Here is a 9416-nt window from a genome sequence, read left to right on the forward strand (position 1 = left end):
ATTCTCTCTCTCCCCCCCCCCGCTCTCGCTCTCTCTGTGTGTGTGTCTCTCTCTCTCTCACCCACTCTAGTATTTCTGTACTTAGCTCTTGTTTCCACTCCGTTTTTCAGTGCCCTTGAGTTATTCGTTTCCTGCACACACACACACACACAAACAAACACACACACACACACACACACACACACACACACACACACACACACACACACACACACACACACACACACACACACACACACACACACCTATAATGAGATCCAGACGTGCTGTTGCAGCAGCAGGTCTGACGGCTATACAGATTACTGATCACTTCCCCCCTATTGTTCACTGCCTCTCCAACTCATGACCGCAGAAAACCTCTCTCTCAACCTCCCCCTTTAGTTCTCTCTCTCCCCTCTCTCTCTCTGATGTCTTCCTTGTTCACTCTCCTTGTCCCCTTTCATCTCTCACCCTCCATCTCTGTTCCCTCTTTTTATGTACTTCTCGTCAGTCAATCAGTCAGTCTGTATTTATGTGCAAAAAGAAGATTGACCGAAGTAAGCAGCATCTGAAAACCTTCTCACTCCTTTTCGCTACCCACGTTTCTCTCTCTCTCTCACATATCTGGCAGCTTATCAACCTCACGTAATAACAGACAGAAAAATGTGAGGTGTGTCATGACACATTCAGGAAACTTGAAATTGTGGACGGACAAGATAGAGGAGAGGAGAGGAGGACCTCGCTTGACCCCTTACCCAAGTCAAAGGATGTTCTTGTCACAGAGCAGGAAGTGAGATTTACACACACATTATGATGTCAACCTGAGGCTTCATACACACATAAAGAACAACTGTTCTGTGCTCTGCCTGTGTTTGATGGCCGCCTCAATGCTTTTCCAATGGAAGTCACATGGTTTGACCAAACATTTTTGTTTGATGCGGGGGAGGGGGGCAATCAAACACAAGTGTTTGGTCAAACCATTTTTTTTAATTGCGAATTTTCTAGTTTCATAGTGTTGGTGGAAATATTGATGGTGCTGCTGACTGAATAAATATGCTTTCAAATATGGCCAATTTGAAATGTGTTATTTTGCATTGTGGTGGGTGGAAATATTGATGGTGCCGACGTGTCACTCTGCTGGTACGTCTGTGAAGAAGTGTTTATTCTGTTTGGCTCACGTCATAATAGAGTCTGTTTGGCTCACGTCATAATGGAGTCTGTTTGGCTCACGTCATAATGGAGTCTGTTTGGCTCACGTCATAATAGAGTCTGTTTGGCTCACGTCATAATGGAGTCTGTTTGGCTCACGTCATAATAGAGTCTGTTTGGCTCACGTCATAATAGAGTCTGTTTGGCTCACGTCATAATAGAGTCTGTTTGGCTCACATCATAATAGAGTCTGTTTGGCTCACGTCATAATAGAGTCTGTTTGGCTCACGTCATAATAGAGTCTGTTTGGCTCACGTCATAATAGAGTCTGTTTGGCTCACGTCATAATAGAGTCTGTTTGGCTCACGTCATAATAGAGTCTGTTTGGCTCACGTCATAATAGAGTCTGTTTGGCTCACATCATAATAGAGTCTGTTTGGCTCACGTCATAATAGAGTCTGTTTGGCTCACGTCATAATGGAGTCTGTTTGGCTCACGTCATAATGGAGTCTGTTTGGCTCACGTCATAATGGAGTCTGTTTGGCTCACGTCATAATAGAGTCTGTTTGGCTCACGTCATAATAGAGTCCGTTTGGCTCACGTCATAATAGAGTCCGTTTGGCTCACGTCATAATGGAGTCTGTTTGGCTCACGTCATAATGGAGTCTGTTTGGCTCACGTCATAATAGAGTCTGTTTGGCTCACATCATAATAGAGTCCGTTTGGCTCACGTCATAATGGAGTCTGTTTGGCTCACGTCATAATAGAGTCTGTTTGGCTCACGTCATAATAGAGTCCGTTTGGCTCACGTCATAATGGAGTCTGTTTGGCTCACGTCATAATGGAGTCTGTTTGGCTCACGTCATAATGGAGTCTGCAAATAAGTCTCGCTGCTCGTATAACAAGGGTGCGGCTTAACTGGCTGGATGATTGAAATCATTCTAAATAAATGAAAACATAACTTCAATAGAGGGTGTGCGCATGCATACAGTGAGTGCAGTGCCGGATTTAGAGGAGTTGAGGCCCCTGGGCTACAGTATTTTTTGTAGGCCCCTTGCGGCCGTGCGGAAGAAATTATTTGGGGGGAGCGGAAAAATAACCCTATAAATACTAAATATATAATAAACACAAATCTCACTAGACTTGGATGGAAATATTTAAAATTTAAAAAAATATATTTATTGCCGGTTTCCCCCCCCTCCCCCAGTCGGGGGCCCATGGGCTGCAGCCCACCCTATATCCCAATGGTAACTCCGTCCCTGGGTGAGTGTCAAATCGAATAGCAAAGTGAGTTTAACATTGTTTAACGTCGTTTAATGCAATCAGACAGGACTTTTCTGTTTGGACGTATGGGCTGTCAAGACCAGAAAGTCATTTTTTTTGCCACTCAGTAGGCTCCGGGCATGATATGATGTCATACCCTCTATAGCTAGCTGCACCCTGATTTGGCTATAGTGTTATCTAACTTGCCAAATGTCAACAACAGAAAAGCAGTGAATTGACTCGTCAATCATTGATCAAGCATTGACCACCAGGATAAATTAATCCAACATTGACCACTATACAAGACAGTATAGGATAAACTAATCCATACCAAGTATTTCCGGGAAACTGGTGGTGGCTCCACCTGTTTTGTGTCGTTGAACATCATTTCCTCTCCTTCCTCTCCTTTCCTCTCCTGCGCTGTGAAGGCAGACAGAGGAAACAGTCAACTATAGCACCAAATGATTGATGACATTAGGGTTGACCCGATCCGATCACGTGATCTGAAATCTTATATAATAACCATATGCTAACCATATCATGATATTAGACTGGACATTGTGATTTTGGTTATTGATTGTACTATTGTGATATGGCATAAATGTTCTATAAAAATCGGCAAAATCAAATGAGCGGAATCGGACCGGGGCCAAGTGCAAAGAAGCAAAAACACGTTTCAATGTGAATGTTGCAGCTGGTCAGATGTTGGCTGGATGATGCAGTGCGTGTCTGGCAGAGGAGACGGTTGTTCCTGAACACAGAGCGGTCTAACTTGTTACTCATGTGTAGGTCATACGGGCGGACACCCTCTTCCACTCATACTGCTGTCGTTGTTTTGTCCATATTCAACCAGCAGTATGCATGGAAGCCATAGCCAAAGAGCTAAGGAATGTACGCCTACTACTCGCCACACACACCCGCACACACACACACACACACACACGCACACATAAAGCACTGCCTGTTCTTTTTCTTTTCTTTTTACCCTGGAGTAATTTGGATTTCATGTTTGTGGTTTCTTGATAATCAACCGTAGTGGAATCACTGGTTTCAGCGACTGTGTTTACATTACGGCTTCTCCTTCATGTATGTCTTACTCATAAAATGTGTGGCATGAAATAGGATAATGGTTGGAATGCATGCATGCATGCAGTCTGTATTATACTGACAGGGTTGTGCTGTGGATTGTTTAAGTAGTGTGGGCTAAGTCACGCACACGTGCACGCGAGCAATGATTGAAATAACCTCTTATAAATACTATTTTGACCTCCTATGCCCAGCTTTGTGTGTCTGTGTACCCCATAGCAATGGTTTGATTGGCTGATCACCCCTTAGAGATGATTTGATTGGCTGAGAAAAGTAAAGATTGAAGTTAAAAGTGAGGGCGCAAATTGTGATTGGCCAGAATGAGATGATGTACATATGATGATAAGAGCACCCCTCACTTCACAACAGGTGTTATTCGTGTTACTTTTGTGTGATACTGTAACTGTAGTGTGATACTGTAGTGTGGCGCATTCATCCCTTCTGCAATTCATTTCAGACCTTCTTTAAGAACTAGCATTCATCCCTTCTGACATTCATTTCAGACCTTCTTTAAGAACTAGCATTCATCCCTACTGCCATTCATTTCAAACCTTCTTTAAGAACTAGCATTCATCCCTTCTCCCATTCATTTCAGACCTTTATTAAAGCTACCCTCAGGCACATGTCCTTCATTTACAATAGGGTGTCAAATTAACAACATAGAACAATACAAATAAGGAAAGAGACGAAAGAAAACAGAAAGAAAGAAAGAAAACAAAAAGAAAGAAAGAACCCCAAAAAAAGAAAGAAAACAAAAAGAAAGAACGCAAAAAGAAAGAACCCAAAAAGAAAGAAACCAAAAAGAAAGAAACCAGAACAGAACAGAACAGAACAGAACAGAACCATAATAGCTATTGAAGTTATACAAACCAGTCCTGTTTCCCCCAAAGTCAGTGGCCTATAGAAAGACGTTAGAGTTATATGTGTTATATGTGTTTGTCATTGTCACGGTCGTGCTCCGCCCTGTTTCCGCCTTATTTAAGTTGAATTTGCTAAAACATAATTTTTGGATAACACTAAAACAAACATATGTCCAGTCACCTATGATGTTCCTTTTTACTGACACCAAGTTTAAAATAAGAATTGAATACACAGAATATCAATACGAAGCAACTGAAAAACACATTATTTCAATGGTAGTGGATGGAAAGACAGGATTTTTGTCCAACCACGAAACGGCAACCAACGGCTGTGAAGAGAGGCACAACCACGGCGGGACTTGACAAAGGGTGAATTCACTTTCCAGCCACTGGGCTGCCTGCCTCGCCTTAACGCTACATGGTTGCTTAGCAACTAAAGGAAATTGGAGGTGCCTTTGAATTGGGGTTAACAAGTTGCTATATGAAGACCAGAAGCATAATGAATGATGAATGTTTCCCAGAGCTGGATTTTGTTGACACACACCAAGCTATGATGACTAAAACTAAGTCTAAATATATTGACAATTTCGTCAACAAATAAAAACTAGACTAAAATGTTAAGAAGGGACTAGAAGAGATCCAGTAGGCCTATAAGTCGTTTTACACTTGGTTGCATGCTGAAAATAGCAGATCTACAAGCTCACAACGCATCGTGACGCGCTGTGAGCTTGTAGATTTAGTCGACTAAAATCGTATGACATTTAGTCGACTAAAACTAGACTAACACTAAAACATTCCAGGAGACTAAAATGTAACTAAAACTAAATTAAAACTATTCAGGAGAAAAATTCTGTCCAAAACTATTCTGAAATGTCTGTGTGAGTGTGTGCGTGCATGTACACGTCTACGTGAGCGTGTGTGCTTGTGTGCATGTGATAGGCAAATGCAACGTGGACTGTTGCCATGACAGCATTGACAGGAAATAGGAAGGGCCTGGTTTAGTTGGTGCTGCCTGAGGATTCTAAATATGCATGGAAGTTACTGAAGAGGTCACAACCTTCCCATGTTGAATGACGTAAACGCTCACGTTCATGCACGCATGCACGCACGCACGTGTTGTTGCAGAGAAAGCATTAGGGCATATGAGGCCACTAATAAAAGGTATATGGTTCACACCGTTTCAAAATACTGGACCCTAGTAGGGAACACAATTATCGTTGGGTGTAGTGTTTGTTATATATGTCCAAAACTGTTACTTTTCAGGAAATGGAAAAGATAACCTGTGTTCCAATGGTTTCAATTAGTTTTTTGGTTCAATATTTATAAAACCTAGACACATTTAACCACTTTCACTTAAAAAAGAAAATCTAATATAGCAAAAATAACATTGCATGGATGCACCTGGGACATATTCTCAGTGATGTATCCCAAGGTCATCATACCGGGCCCTCACTCAGGCGACCAAGTCCCGACAAGTCCCGACTTACGTCCCAGTAGCTACCCTTAATCAGTCCGACTATAGGGGAAAACCAGGGCCACACAATCCGTTGGAACTATTCCAGAACTACTCTGCCAGGACTGAGAGGTACGCTTCTGGCGCATGGAAGGACTAGGCTCTGTGGGTTGACTCCTGTCCTGGCTCCTCCTACGTCTCACCAGGTCCACTCCTGCTCTCACCAGGCCCAGGACCTGTGCGTTGCACCAGAGTCCCAGCACCTGCAGACACTTCATTCAGGAGTGGTGGGCAATGGTTCCGCAGACTCCACCCGAGCGAGAAGGTGTTGCTGCAGGCTTCGCTTGCTGCTTAAATGGCCCTCCTAAAGGCCTCACAAGGGTTTGTTGGGCTTCCTCCTCACGAAGGACACAGGCTGGGGCACTAACCCATACTGGGGCGCTAACCCATACTGCTCACCCGGGTGCCGTCTACATTCCGGCTGTCACCCGTCTCTCCGGTGGTCAACAGACTATACCTGGTTGTCACATTCCTATTCCTATGAGTCACTATAAATAGAAGAACTATAACAAAAAACATCGCATGGATGCACCCCGTAATAATAACAGGGAGGGAGACAGAGTGAAACCGTTGCATATTCCAGGTCCACTCACCTATTGTCGCCATGCCAACCGTGAAGCTTGTTGAGGAGGAGGGAGGCCAACATGGGAGAAGTGAAGAGCCCCCCCTCCCCCCCGGGATAATTAGCCAGCTCATTATAGAGCCTGTTGAATAGGTCTCTCTGGGCTCCAGGAGACATTCACTGCCAGGAGAGATGAATGGAAAACACAGCGACCAGATGAGAGACCTCACATCAAAGAGAGAGAGCGAGGCGGCCACACTCACTTTTATGGAACACACTATAATACACACCACCAGCCAGGGGACATCTGCATGGGGAACAGGGAGACAAAGGGAGTGAGAGGGTGAGAAAATATGGCTCAGCATTCATTTACCCACAAATATTGCTCCTATATAGTCCTAATCCTCTAAACTCCTAAATAGCAATAACAGGGTGTGTGTGTGTGTGTGTGTGTGTGTGTGTGTGTGTGTGTGTGTGTGTGTGTGTGTGTGTGTGTGTGTGTGCAGCTGCGCGCGTGCATGCGTGGCTGCGTGCGTGAGTCAGATTGAGTCATAAATATTGGAGAGTACTTGTACATTTTCCCCTTAAGGCCTTTTACTCCCTTTAGTGCTCTACAAACACATGAAATACGTAGGTAGTACTCCCACGCACGCACACACACACACACACACACACACACACACACACACACACACACACACACACACACACACACACACACACACACACACACACACACACACACACACACCTTAAGCTCTTATATCACAGCACAGTCAGGAACATTACGTGGGAGCCATAGATCCCCAGTATTAAGCTGTCTTTCTCTCATCCACATTCTAGTGTGTTTCTGTCAGAAGGCTTGTTATGCAGGCCCCCTGCAGTCATGCACTATAATAACCCAGGAACTATATAGCCGCAGTGTGCTAGCTAGCTGACCCATATTGTCCTCAGCAGTCCTGGATGACAGCAGTGGTTTTTGAGTGTTGCAACCACTCCTATAGACAGCTATGTGTGTCCCTGGGTCCCTGGGTCTGTCAGAGCCATAGACTGTAAAAAATATGGACAAAGCGTTCCGCGGGTCTAACGTGAACGTAAAATGAAGCCTGTCAGTCCTTGCAATGGAAGTCGCCATCTTTCTAGATCCGTTTTGGCCCAGTTCAGGCCAGCTGGCCCATTGGCTGGCCCAGACAACGAGGCGGGACTTCCCCCTTCTTCTTCGTTGGTTTTTATTTTGACTCGAGTGGGTGGGGGATCCCGTTCATAGACTGTAACGGTAGCCACGCCCCTCAGAACATGCGCGACTTTATGGTCATTTTTCTAATAAATGGGACCATAATTTTCCAAAAAGAATATTATGACATTAGAAATGAGACTTTAAACTAGTGACTGGAAGCAAAAAGTATTCATGACCATGTTTATTAAGGTAATACAGTCTAGGTGAAGTTGGGCCCAAATACATGGACTTCTATGGGGCTATGGGTTTTTTTGAGCCCAATGAGAGCGCCACAACAGGCCATTATATGAACTTTCATTTCCTTAGTGGCTTCACAAAATATCCGTCTGACTGCCCCCCTGGTCAGAGCACGAAAATAGCGTTATAGCGTTTGTTCACCACCAAGTGTCACTGTTGCACAGCCTAACACACAGCCACAGACCAGGGAGGAGGGCTTGTACAGTACAGTACAGTACAGTACAGTACAGTACAGTACAGTACAGTACAGTACAGTACAGTACAGTACCACTCACTTCAGACGGGTCTGATTTTTCTCAACCCTTTTGACAGCAAGGACATCAAGGTCCATTATTTATTTGGCATTTGAGCCATGGACGGACCACCATTTGATGAGATTTAGCCTGACTCAGACCCAAAATATGTTGTCTTTGGATGAGATTTTGTCCACAATTCCATGCTGTATTGATGTTGGTACCATTTAGGAGAGATAACAAGCGTTGATCAAAGTAACAATTCTTCTACATTCTCAAATTGTGTAGACTTCTTGTACATTAAGTATAATGCAGATGTTTGCAAACTCTTGAGAGCATAAAATGAAACCAAATGGACCTGTACTGGTAGCCCCAATTTGCAACTCTAGATTTTTTTTACAATGGGTTGAATCTAGCCCTACAAGCAGAACTCAATGGTACTGAAGTTTCTGACATTTTGGAGACCCAGTACACATGGGATCCTATTCCACCTCCACCCTGCCACCGGGACGTTAAACTCACCAACATTGCAGCTGCAGACCAAGCTTGAATTATTCTCTTTCAATCTGCAGAGCTTGTTTTTCATAAAAATCCCCCGTAGACATGTTATGAGCTACTTTCTGTCCAAAATATTCCAAGAGTGACATTCCGAGCCGCCATTTTGTATTTTGTCAACGTGCCGTAAAACAAGACGTGAGGGGGAGCGCTTGTTTAATAGCAGGCTGTGCGTCAGAACCGAATAGTTCTGATGATCCTCATGGGGGCTACCCGCAGCCCCGCCTCCCCGCAGCCCCCCCCCCCCGTGGAAAAAAATAAGTTGACGTTTTCACTGGTACTTTGGGTAGGCTACAGAATTGCGTTGGGGGGGACTATCGCGGCCGAGCGAAGCGAGGCCGCCGCCGCGGATTTATTTATTTCCCAAATGGTCTAAAATTGAGTTATTTAGCATACTTTTACCAATGAATTAGCCTATACACAGCTCTTCACAGACGGCACAGAGACAGCAGTCACTCCGCTGAATGTGTCAGTGTTGCTGCCTTACACTTGTTGCTGCCTATGGGCACTGTACTGTAGGCATATAATACCTGGCTAGGTGAAAACAAAAGAAACCCGATTAGCATTTGAGTACTTTTAACACCTCTGAACAGCCGGCGGAATTGACAGAGTCACAGAGTGTCAATAATTCCCAGAAAATCTGTAATGTTAATATAAAATGTCCACGAAAATCCTCATGGGGGCTAAAAGGGGCTATTTAATTCTTCATGGGGGCTATAGCCCCATAGCCCCCACAGACTCG

This window comes from Protomyctophum bolini (genome assembly GCF_963924005.1).
Source record: "Protomyctophum bolini genome assembly, chromosome: 4".
NCBI lineage: Eukaryota > Metazoa > Chordata > Actinopteri > Myctophiformes > Myctophidae > Protomyctophum > Protomyctophum bolini.